This window comes from Canis lupus, chromosome 32 (assembly GCF_003254725.2).
Source record: "Canis lupus dingo isolate Sandy chromosome 32, ASM325472v2, whole genome shotgun sequence".
Lineage (NCBI taxonomy): Eukaryota > Metazoa > Chordata > Mammalia > Carnivora > Canidae > Canis > Canis lupus.
Genome location: NC_064274.1, coordinates 23,480,022 through 23,493,556, shown reverse-complemented (window position 1 = coordinate 23,493,556; position 13,535 = coordinate 23,480,022). Strand labels below are relative to the sequence as shown.

General features: G+C 35.7%; 1 protein-coding gene across 4 annotated transcripts in view; it reads right to left on the bottom strand.

The window, feature by feature from the left end:
- The window catches only part of BANK1 (B cell scaffold protein with ankyrin repeats 1), a 280,683-nt gene that overhangs the window by 138,700 nt on the left and 128,448 nt on the right, over nt 1-13,535 (bottom strand). The gene's annotated exons all lie outside the window — the stretch shown is intronic.

The window sequence follows — 13,535 nt, the reverse complement described above, 5'->3', positions numbered from 1 at the left end:
TTCTTATTGTCCTGCGAAATGCTTTTCTTTCCTCTGAAACGCGATACCCCTATCCCCTTTTCCTTAGTTCAGAATGACAATATATGTCACTTCATTTTGCCTGTCTGTGGAATTTCCATGTCGATGTGGATTTCCCATATGTATACTATTAAATCTGATTTTCTCCTCTTAATCTGTCTCACGTCAATTGGATTCTTAGTCCAGCCAGAAGAACCCTTAAAGGGGACAAGTATTCTTGCTCCCTGACACCAGCATCATGGGAGAGTATTGTACTGTATATTGCTAGCTTGGGAAAAGATCCAAATTCAAAATCTGAAGAATGATTTCTACTGAATGCATATCACTTTCTCACCACTGAAAAGCCAAAAGATTCATTAAGCTGAATCACTGTAAGTAAACCATCATAAGTCAAGGATTATCTATATAGACATATTTACACACTTATAGAAACATATATAATATGGCCATTGTTTAAATTCTGTTTAACATATCTACTTGCCAGAGAGTTAAGGAAATCAGAATATGGTAAAAAGCTGAATTCTATTTTTACTGAGGTTATAGGTAATTAGCTGAAAATCTTTTGCTAGTATTTTTTTTTTAAGATTTCATTTATTTATTTGAGAGAGAGAGAGAGAATGCCAATGGGGAGAGGGGCAAAGGGAGAAGGAGAGAGAGAGAACCTAGAGTTAACAAATTGCATTTTAAGGAGACATTTTAACTGGTTCTCATGATATTTTCCTAGAACATTTTAGTTACCTACTCCTGAACTGTTATGGATTTTTATTGCTTTGTCTGAGGTCCATCTGTTTGCTTTTGTCTTTCTGGCTTCTGGGGCTCTGTATTTCTTACTTCATCTCTAGGACTCCAGCTCACTCTTCTCACTCTCCTCACTCTCCTGATTATAGCCCCAATAGCAGATAGGAACATGAAAGGATTAATTTAGCACTCAGATTATTTCCTTATCTTAATTTGTACTATTGAGTGATTGAAAAAAAATCATAGAAATTTAAAATAAAATTAATACTTATATTAGTCAGAGTTCTCCAGAGAAACAAAACCAACATGATGTGTGTATATATATATATATATAAATATATATATATATACACACACACACATATATTTACTATATGTGTGTGTATATATATATATATACACACACATATAGTAACTATAAAGGAACTGGCTCACACAGTTATGCCTGGAAAGCCCCAAGATCTTCAGGGTGAGGTAGCAAGTTGGAAACCCAGGAGAGCCAATGGTGTAGCTCCAGTGCAAAGGTAAGCAGAAAGGACTGATGTTTCAGTCTGAGTTTAAAGACAGGAAAAAGCTGAAATCCCAGTTTAAAGGAGATTTAGTCTTTTTGTTCTATTCAGGACTTCAACAGATTGGATGAGGCCCACATTCATTAAAAAGAGCAATATGCTTCACTCAATCTGTAGATTCAAATGTTACTCTCATCCCAAAATACCCTTGCAGACACACTAGAAACTTGATCAAAATCTAGGCAACCCATTGTCCAGTCAGGTCGACCTAAAAGTAATCATCACTATACTCTTGAGAAGAAGTAAAACTATAGTGATAAAATAGTTCAGAAGAGGAATAAAGCCATTAGTTAATTTAATTTGACCTATTAAAACTAGAATTTGTTATTTTCTCTTTCTGTATTTTTAGACATACTTTAGTTCATCTGCATAGAACAGAGGTGAAACTGAATTCGGACCCAGACTTCTATTTGAATTGAATCATATGTGGTGTACTACAATAATGTTATGCAGAAAGATCTGTCAGATTTAAAGTGGGATAAGCTGTTAAAGAATACGCTAAAAAAAGGTTATGTGTGCCTTTCCGAAGTATTGAGATAAAGTCTAGTGCAGTGTTAAAGCGTGCAAGCTAGAGCTACCCTGCTTGAATTCAAACCTCAGCTCTACCTCTTGCTAGCTATGTAACTTTGGGCAGTCACTTAACCACTCTATGCTACATCCCTTTATCTGTGAAATGAGGATAATAAAACTTAGCTTTTATCACAAAGCAGTAAAACAGATATTAGCACTTATCAAATTCTGTATACAGTTTTGCTAATTTTATTATTTTTGATTCTTAAACTAACCTGTTCTTTTTTCCAAAGTACTTAACTGCTTGTTGAGGATTGTATAGGGGGTTAAGTTTATGGTAGAATTTTGAAGGATAGATAATAAAGAACAGTTGTTCACTGTCTATTCCTCCATTTAAATGTGAGCTCATGAGAGGAGTGACTTGTCTGTCTTGTATTACTGTAAATATAATATTCAATACAGAGTACATTCTTAATATTTGTAGAAACAATTACTTTTTATGCCACAAATACATATAATGTACAGATAGGTATATATTTGTATGTGAGAGAGAGCATCTACCGAGGTAGCCACTGTTTTGGGCATGACAGATACAGTGGTGAACAAACATATGCTTTTGTGGAATTTACAGTTCTGTGGGATAGATATTAAACACATATCCACCTACATTAATACATAAGTATAAACTCTGATATACTGTTATCAAATTGATGGTATGATAAAGGAAATAGATTCTAAGCTTGAATTTATTAATAAATGAATTATATTAATATATGATTATTTTACGAAGATGCCACAAGATCTAATATTAAGTGGAGGTCTATATTTATAACACATGTGATATTAAGCATAATGTGACGGACTTCCATTTTATTCTAACTATATTTAAATTGAATTTTATTTCTTTAATTACAAATATTCATAGCATATACCACTCTCTGAAATTACCTTGTCTATTCATTTACTATCTATCCATAATCAACTAGAATATAAGCACTAGGAAGGGCTACCAGCATTAGCTTAGTGTTGCTAAAAGCCAATCTCTATTACCCAGATTATGGACACTTAAGATTTTCTGGGAAATGAAACCTTTTTTGACTTAATAGGGGTGGTGGAAGGGGAGGAGGGCGGGGGGTGGGGGTGAATGGGTGACAGGCACTGAGTGGGGCACTTGACGGGATGAGCACTGGGTGTTATTCTGTATGTTGGTAAATTGAACACCAATAAAAAATAAGTTTATTTAAAAAAATAGAAGATAGACTAAAATAAAACATCATAAACTTATTCATTTTCTGTTTGAGGGAATGTTACAGTAAAACTGGTTTAAAAGGAGATTTGATGAATATTATTTGTTATATTTACTTCTGGGGTGATAACTTAAACAGGAAAGAAAAAAAATTCATAATATGGACTATTCATGTATAATATATGTAATTAAAAAATACTAAGTATTAAAATAACTCACAAACTGATTGAAATATTCAAATATGTTCATGTGGAAGTTTAAAAATCATGATAAGCTTTATAAATTCCAAAGGCCTTTCATATACATAATTTGAACCACAAAACATTCTGATATTTAATAAAATAGATTTCAAAGAAAAATTAAAGTACAGAGTTTTCTCTGTTATTTCCTCTAACAATCCTATTATATCAGATACAGAATGAGTGCTCAATAAATATAGGGGAGTGATTATAATGATAACAATATAACAATGACGTTGGCATTCTATTTAGAAGCATTATATGGATATAAGGTTGGAATGCTAACCGCAGAGAGCATTGGAGGTGAGGATCTGGCTCCTTCAGTGACTCTTATTAAAATCTAGATCATTCTGGCTCTCTTCCACTCTTATAGTCTATGCTAAAATTGGGAAGAACCATTCTAATCATTTCAGAATTTACATAGTGAGACCCTAAAGTTAGTAGGTTCTTATTATTTTTATGGCTAGCCATCTCTTTTGGAAGTCATCTGATAAAGATTCTGGCTCCAAATTTTACTGACTCCAATTTATGAGCCTCCATTTCCCAAAATGTAAAAAAAAAAAAAAAATAACAGTCCCTCAAAGAGTAGTGGAGAACACAGGACAGGGAAATCTGCATAGAGCTTCTAGCCCAACCATATAGGTAATAGGTCTTCAACAAATAATTGACTTCAAAGGCCTCCTCACTCCCACGATGCTATTGTAATCGACTGCAGACTTGTTCAGCAACAGTCCAATACTGTGGTAATGAACCAGATTGCTCGGATAATTGGCATTCTCCCCACCAAATGCAAGATTGATAGATTCAATATAAAATCTATGCAGTAACCCATTCTTGTAATAGAGAGTTCTCATTAAGGAAATGGATTAATTGGCTTACTGAGATTTTAGTGAGAGTCACATTTGAATAAGTGGGCTCGGCAGTACAGAGAAAAGCAAATTAAACACTAATAAAGGCAGAAATGTGCTTGTCTAGGCTGAAGTCTCAGCCACAGGCTCAAATTGAGGATCTGAGTTTAAGATTTGTCAATGTGAGTGGACTTTAATGTCTGACAGATGAAAAACGCTCTGATTTTTATGCCTGGTAGCTCCCTTTCTCTTCAAGACACTCATCCCAGCTGGAGGCTGCATGTGTGTTTCCTCCTCTAGATGATTTTCACCAGAGATTCCTAACTCTTTGTCAGGGAATGCATGTCTAATATAGAATATGCTTCATACTTGTTTCCATACACAGCTAATAAGACATATTTGGGACAAACTAAATTAGAGTAAAATAGTCACCAAACTCATTCCCAAAGTATCCAGGCGCTCAGGCATCATTAGAAAATGTTACCTTAATCTTTCTCTTCTCCCAATGAATCACTGTTCCATTTTTTCAACACTTGGAAAGACATTTTTCTTAAGATTAATTTTTAAGGAGAAATATATAAATATACACACATAAATGTACATACACACATATCATTCATATCAGCATCCTTCTTGTCCTACTTAAGAAATACAAAAGTGTTTTGACAGTGCTTTCCCACTTTTCCAGAACCACTAATTTTTCTCTCTTTCTTGGTCATTCCCACTAACTTTACAGTGTGTAATTTCTTCAATCATTTTTTAAAAATTATTTATTTACTTTAGAGAGAGACTGAGAGTGTCAGGGAGAGGCAAAGGGAGAGGGAGAGAGAAAATCCTCAAGCAGACTCCCCACTGAGCATGGAGTCTGACATGGGGCTCCATTCCAGGACCCTGAGATCATGACCTGAACTGAAATCCAGAGTTGGCCACTTAACTAACTGAGCCACCCAAGTTCCCCAATTTCTTTAATCTTTATTTTCTTTCAAGATTTTATTTATTTATTTATTTATTTATTTATTTATTTATTTATTTATGAGAGAGAGAGAGAGAGAGAGAGAGAGAATGAATGAACAGGGAGGGAGTGGCAGGCCGAAGGAGAGGAAAGCAGACTCCTTGCTGAGCAGAGAGCTCGATGCGGGGCTCAGTCCCAGGACCCTGAGATCATGACCTAAGCTGGAGGCAGACATTTAACTGACTGAGCCACCTGGGTGCCCCTTCTTCAATCTTTAAGAAAATGAAAAACAAACACCTCTATTGACCCCATGTTCCCTACTAGCTACAATATATTTTCTCTCCTCCCTTTACAGCAAAATACCCCATAAAACTGTTATATACTCATGATTCCCCAATTTCACTCTTCCTTTCCTCTCTTGACTCTCTAATCATGTCAAGGCTTTATTACTTCTCTCCCACATCTCTGACTGCACCTCCCGCCCTCAGAGTACTTCCGACAAACTGCTCTTGATGACCACAGTGCTAAACCCAAAGGCTGATTCTCTGTCCTTATCTTAGTTAACTTGTCAGTAGCATTTCACATAGATGACTACTTCCTCTTTGAAATTTTTCCTCCCTTCAGCTTCGAAGTCAATAGATTTTCTGATGTCTCTTTCTACTTCAAGGGCTGCTGCTCATTATTTTCTGCTCGTACTCTCATCAACTTAACTTCTAAACTTTGCAATATCTAGTAGGTATTTAAACTTTAACATATCCAAATCCAAACTACTGATCTTCCCCAGCAAACTGCTTCTTCACACAATCTTCCTTATCTCACTACATAGCAAGCAATTCATTCCTTGTACCAAAATCCTTGGAGACATCAGTAACTACTCCTTTTACATTCTGCTGCCTAATAATCAGTAAATCTTTTAGCTTTTCTGTAAAATACTGGAATATTTCATATCTGACCACTTTCCACAGTCTCTCCTACTGTTATCCTAGTCTAACCTGCTTTCATTTTGTCATCTATACTCTGGATGATTGAGATGGTCTCCAATCAGTTCTCATCCCTCCTGCTTTTGCCTTGGACTGTGTGTTGGCAAAGCAGCAGCCAGAGAATTAAATCAGAACTCATCATACTCTCTTCAGAATTCTTTAATGGCTTTTATTCTCTAAAATCCTCACCATTGCCTATGTGCTTTACAGATAGTGGCCTTTGTTACCTTTCTGACACTGTTACTTTTCTCTTTATTTTTTAAAGATTTTATTTATTTATTCATGAGAGACACAGAGACAGACAGAGGGAGAAGCAGGCTCTCCGCAGGGAGCCTGATACGTGACTTGATCCCAGGACCCTGGAATCATGGCCTGAGCCAAAGGCAGATGCTCAACCACTGAGCCACCCTTGTGCCCCTACTATTCTCTTTCTATCTCTTTTACTCTGCTTCAGTAACACTGGCCAACTTGTTCTTTTATGGACATGCCAGGCATACCAGCCTCCAGGTCTTTGTATTTGCTGTGCTCGTTTTCTCTTATTGGAATACTTTCCCTCCAGATATCTGCATGGTTTTCATAGCTTTCAAATTGTTACCCAAAGGCTGCCTTTACAGTGAGGACTTCCCTACTCATTTCAAAATTTCTGCCCAAAACTCTCCCCACATATCACTCAACTCAATGTAGTGTTTCCTATTTCTTCTTGGTCTTAAACACTAATGTTCACTTGACACATTGTATGTCCTAATTATTTACTTGTTTATAGTCTGTCTTTTTTTCCTGGTAGAGTTTAAATTGGTCTGTTTTGAATTCCTAGTTTTTAGAACAATACTGATACCTAATGGGTACTTGATAAATATTTGTTGAATAAGTCAATGAGTTGACTTGCCAAACTAAAATTAAAGAGACTATTGATTTCCTGGACCAAGTGAAAGTTAATTAATTTATTTAAAACAAATCCAAGATTTAGCCTTCAACAGGTACCATCTATTTTTCTTTTATATTATATTTTTGGAGGCAAAATAAGTCAGACATAATCTTTAATTTCTCACATCCATATATATCACAAGGAAGGTGTTGCTACATAAGGAAAATGAAGAAATCATACTGCCTGGCTCAGAGCTATGATATTTGGTGAATATCCTTTTTTAAAAATATATGTGGTTCTGCATTTTTCTCATATATAATCTGACCTTGGAGAGGGCTTTATACAAAGTAGAAACCATGCCACAATACCAGTAGAAAAGTATATATCCCATCTACATTGGATTACATGAAAGCATCAAAAATGACTGAAATTCAAAGCCAATTAATAGACAAGAATTTCCAAGACTCGTATTTTCTCAATGAAATTTCAATTCATTTGCTTTTGTATACTTTTCATTCTGAAAGCATAATGTCATTGTGTTTATTTCATGAGGTCTAGCCTCTAAAGCTATGGTGTCAATACTGATTGCTCTAATTAACATTTGTGATTAATTTTGCACTCACTGAAATTGCATTTCCTTTTGACCAGCAGGCATGTAAGTGACAGCTCAAGACTATTCTGTTCTACACAAGCTAATTGGCTTTAACGAAACCAGAGAAAAACAAAAGAACTCAAGTTTGGAAGGTTTCTGAGAAATTAGAAGACAAATGATTATAAAAACATAAGGTCACAAGGGGCTTTAAAGACCATTTAGCCACCATGAGCAGGGGCGTGACCCTTGTGAGGATCCCGAAGACTTCCCACATCTGAATCAAATACATCAAAGATAACAATGCTTGCAAACTGTAACTGGAGTCTTAAGTCAAGATAAAGGCCAAGGTTAAAGACAATGACTTAGCTATCAATCATAAGAAAAGATTATATAGGAAGAACCTTAGCTGTTTGGGGTAAGAGAAGAAGCTCATAAGGGGTCAGTGGAGATTTAGGAGAATGGCAGTGTCAGGGAAACCAATACCAAAGCCTGAGCCAAAGAACAAAGTAGATATTGTGGATCTACTATAGATTTAATACTTTCACATTTATTTCATCAAGTCCTAAAAACACTCTGTAAGGAATTATTTTTTCCATTTGCAGATAAAGGAACTAAAGCCAAGAGAAAGCAAAGAGATTGTTCAAGAATGCAAACTTGGTATTTGATGAAGTCAAGATTCAAATCCAGAGCTGGCTGGATCTCAAAGTCCTATGTGAAGAGAAAAGCGGAAAATTTGGCAAATGAGAGGGGATATGGCAGTTGAAGGAATGCTAAGAGCTGCAGAATTAGAGTATTAAAACTGGGTTTGCAGACTTGCAGAAGGGTAAAATTCTGTAATTGCCACTCTGGTGCATCTAATGGGATTTTAGAAAGAGGTTGCTAGGTAGTTCCAAAAGCATAACTGAAACATGAAAGTGTAATGCATGCAGTCAAGTTCAGTTATGTGTCTTGTTCCAGGTTCTTTGGTTCTAACAGAACATCAATATTGAACAAAAGCCAAAATTTTAAAATTCATTGTAGGCTGGCCTATAAAAAATATATGCTGAGGTTAGCAGTTGGGATATTTGTCCAGGAATTCTCTAAAACTGAACTTTAAAAAAATATAAAGAGAATATAACCAATTATTTTATTTGCATCATGGGACCTAGTTAAGGATATTATCAGGTAAGTGAGATCAATTTGACACTTACCTTCTGCCTCATCAATGAGTAAATACATGCTGAGCACCCCCTGTGCACCTAACAGTGGGAGGGAAAGGGAACCCATTTCCCATTATCAGCTTCTAGGCTTATAAGAAAGTAAAACTTTCCCCATTCTCACTGGTGTGAGGTGGTATCTCATTGTGGTTTTGATTTGTATTTCCCTGATGGCAAGTGATGTGGAGCATTTTCTCATGTGCTTGTTGGCCATGTCTATGTCTTCCTCTGTGAGATTTCTGTTCATGTCTTTTGCCCGTTTCATGATTGGATTGTTTGTTTCTTTGGTGTTTAGTTTAATAAGTTCTTTATCGATCTTGGAAACTAGTCCTTTATCTGATACGTCATTTGCAAATATCTTCTCCCATTCTGTAGGTTGTCTTTTAGTTTTGTTGACTGTATCCTTTCCTGTGCAAAAGCTTCTTAAACCACAATGAGATACCACCTCACACCAGTGAGAATGGGGAAAATTAACAAGGCAGGAAACCACAAATGTAGGAGAGGATGCAGAGAAAAGGGAACCCTCTTACACTGTTGGGGGGAATGTGAACTGGTGCAGCCACTCTGGAAAACTGTGTGGAGGTTCCTCAAAGAGTTAAAAATAGACCTGCCCTACGACCCAGCAATTGCACTGCTGGGGATTTACCCCAAAGATGCAGATGCAATGAAACGCCGGGACACCTGTACCCCGATGTTTATAGCAGCAATGTCCACAATAGCCAAACTGTGGAAGGAGCCTCGGTGTCCATCGAAAGATGAATGGATAAAGAAGATGTGGTTTAGGTATACAATGGAATATTCCTCAGCCATTATAAATGACAAATATCCACCATTGCTTCAATGTGGATGGAACTGGAGGGTATTATGCTGAGTGAAATAAGTTAATTGGAGAAGGACAAACATTATATGTTCTCATTCATTTGGGGAATATAAATAATAGTGAAAGGGAATAGAAGGGAAGGGAGAGAAATGGGTAGGAAATATCAGAAAGGGAGACAGAACATAAAGACTCCTAACTCTGGGAAATGAACTAGGGGTGGTGGAAGGGGAGGAGGGCACGGGGTGGGGGTGAATGGGTGACGGGCACTGAGGGGGGCACTTGACGGGATGAGCACTGGGTGTTATTCTGTATGTTGGCAAATTGAACACCATTAAAATAAATTTATTATTTAAAAAAAAAGAAAGGAAAACTGCACCGGCAAAGCAGGGTATGCTGCTATTTAGACTGAATTAGTATGTACTAATATATGCTAAATTAAATGAACAATCTACTAGAGAGCAAATACCATGTAAAGCACCGAGAGAGCAATGCTAATACAGAGAGATATAAGGAGTCAAGAAGAGTGATGTTCTCTGGCCTAAACATAAAGTCTAACTTCTGAGTAATAGGTTCTTTATCCCAGTCAGTCAATCATTGCTTTATGAAGGGATGCTCAAGATGCTTCAGCATCTACTTCTCTGCACCTTCATTCTAAACCCTGGACCATTTGAAAAGAAAGTCCAGGGTTATTGTCAAACAGACCATAGAGGAATCTGTCTCGCTCGCTCACTCTCTCCATCTCCCTCTCTTTCTCTCTCCCACACACACACTCACACATAAGGCCACTGTCTACAGAGTCAGAGAGCAGCGTTGGGATGGGTTAATGAGAGTAAGATGCCCCAGGAATCTCATCACAGCTGTGAGCAATAGAAATATTTCCAGGGAAAAGTCCTTCTGAAAAGCCAGCTAGAGAAAGTACATGGAAAGCTGATTTTCTATTTCCTTAATTTTACTGAAAATGATTTATGTTTAAGATCTTATTCACATATACATAAAACTACATAAGTGAACACTGTGGCGTAAGAAAAAAGATAATAATCTGAACGTTATTCCTAAGAGAAATAAACATCTATTCTCCAACTCCACTGCCAGCTAATAGAGAAGGACATATCTATAACTCCCTATCCATTTACACACTGATGTCATCATTTTGTTAAGTGAGTTAAACTAGAGATGGATGGAGTGACAATATTCTACATAATACAAGGAAATATCATATATTATTTTGCTTAAAATGCACTCTAATTTTTGCTGTATATGTTGAATCACAAAGTATGTCTTAATCTGTGGCCAAGTTCCAGTTGATTTTTAATTTTTCAGGTATTTTTTTATTTAAAAGATTAAGTTTTCAGAAAGCTGAATTGTCAATATTGCTATTTTTTATTTGAAATAGTCTGGGATTTCTTTAAAACTCTGTTGAGTGGTTCACATTCAGTTGTGGACTTAAATACCAAGCCTTATCCTCTTTGTCCATCCACCTTTCAGAGTAATGTCTCAGAGACATCGTCAGAAACCAAATATAGAGTAATTTACTTGAAAGACCTTATGGATTTTAGAAATATATGGTATTATCATTTATATGAAAATAAATGTAAATATTAATTAGATAATGTTCTCAAAACACGAAAGCTATTCATTCACAATAAAAAGATTCTGCTCGTATATTCTGTATAAATTATTAGCTTCTCAAAGGAAAAATGTCATGAAGAAATGTAAGAGGTGTGATTTGAAGCTCTTCTCTTCTTTTTCTTTTTCCTTATTATTCATATGGTTTCACTAAGATATGGATGGCATTTATTTGCTTATGAATGCTTGCCAATGTTTTTTTTCTCTGTATTATTAAAAATCACAATTGCTTTTTCCTTCTACCCACTTTATCCAGAGCTGACCAAACACACTGTGTTGTAATTCTCTGTGAAATTATAAAATTAACAGTGTCTCAATGATGGGATATTAGAAAGAATTGAACACATCAGTCAATCATTTGAGGGCAAAATGAATTTGCATTTAAAATATATATTTCTTCTGTATGGTTCATTGGATTGGAAACCTCAAACCTGAAAAATATCTACTCCTTTCAACAATTCTGAAACAATAATTATTTTTTTTCATTAATATATGGAATTTTTTTTAATTGGTGTTCAATTTACCAACATACAGAATAACCCCCAGTGCCCGTCACCCATTCACTCCCACCCTCCGCCCTCCTCCCCTTCTACCACCCCTAGTTCGTTTCCCAGAGTTAGCAGCCTTTACATTCTGTCTCCTTTTCTGATATTTCCCACACATTTCTTCTCCCTTCCCTTATATTCCCTTTCACTATTATTTATATTCCCCAAATGAATGAGAACATATAATGTTTGTCCTTCTCCGACTGACTTACTTCACTCAGCATAATACCCTCCAGTTCCATCCATGTTGAAGCAAATGATGGGTATTTGCCATTTCTAATAGCTGAGTAATATTCCATTGTATACATAAACCACACCTTCTTTATCCACTCGTATTTCGATGGACACCGAGGCTCCTTCCACACTGTTGGGGATTTACCCCAAAGATACAGATGCAATGAAACGCAGGGACACCTGCACCCCGATGTTTATAGCAGCAATGGCCACAATAGCCAAACTGTGGAAGGAGGCTCGGTGTCCATTGAAACAATAATTAATGGAAAGTCTTTTTAATGGAAAATTTGAACACATAGTGATGACAATCTTAGATTGATCAGAATGTGATTAGAACACAGAATCTCTTCATTATGAATGAATAGCTTTCATTTTTTTGAGAATGTTATCTAATTAACACTGACATTTCTTTCATGTTTTCAGTACTATCATAGGTAATAATACTATAATACCATCAACTTGTATCATTGCTATTACTGCAGGAGCAGAGGTGAAAATACCCAGAGGATGTAAGAGAAACAGAAAATTATTTCCTATATCCATCAAATGCTACCTTTGAATTTATGTTCATCTCTACTGTCATTATTATCTAGTGTCATGTTATCTATGGGGGACTGCACCTGTTAAAAGCTGGGTCTTCACTGGAGAAGGACAAGTGGAAGTATCACTCATTGAAAATCAGGGTTTATCTTAGAAAGCAACCATGGATGCTAAAGACTTTCACAGAAAATTTTAACTTCAGTCCACCAGTGGTTAAAAATTTGAGAATAGGGCTGTAGAAAATTGAGATAGGCAACCAAGATGTACTGCACAAGAGTATTGTAGGCAAATATGCTCAAGGCTAAATTGATTCATTGACTTAATGGAGATGCATACCATGTAGCACTGGTGAGTGGATGCATAGAGTGGATACTTACTTAAATGAATGTACTCATTAGATATCTGAGAATTACTATCTGAAATCTTTTTAGGGATAAAAATAATTCTTATTCCTGATATGAAGGATATAGAATAAAAATAGGAACCTCTTCAATTTTATTACAAAACCGCATTTCTTTCTTTCTTTCTCTTTCTTTCTTTCTTTCTTTCTTTCTTTCTTTCTTTCTTTCTTTCATTTCATTTCATTTCATTTTTGTATTTATTTTAAATACAAGCCAAAGATATCCTATTGTAATTCATTGTGAATGAAATCCACGCTATACTATTCTTAGAACTATTTTTCTGTTTCTTAAAAGTGGGGAAAAAGTTAGATTGGTTGTCATTTCACTCTCTGGAAGTCACAAATATCAATGGTTTATAAAGTCCAATATTACATTGACTTAATTTAATAATCAGAATGAATGCTAAAAAAACCAGAAGTGACCCACGGCATTTCAATGTTCTATATTAACTGTTCATCAGCAATAAAATTATTTATCTTCTGAGAATCTAAAGACAAATTTTGACATATTCACTAAGACAATTATTGTCTTATATTTTCCAAAGAGCCATCAGAAGCATAATTCACTTTCTTAAGCAAAATGTGCATATGTTTCTCCTATTACAAGAGGAAATAAT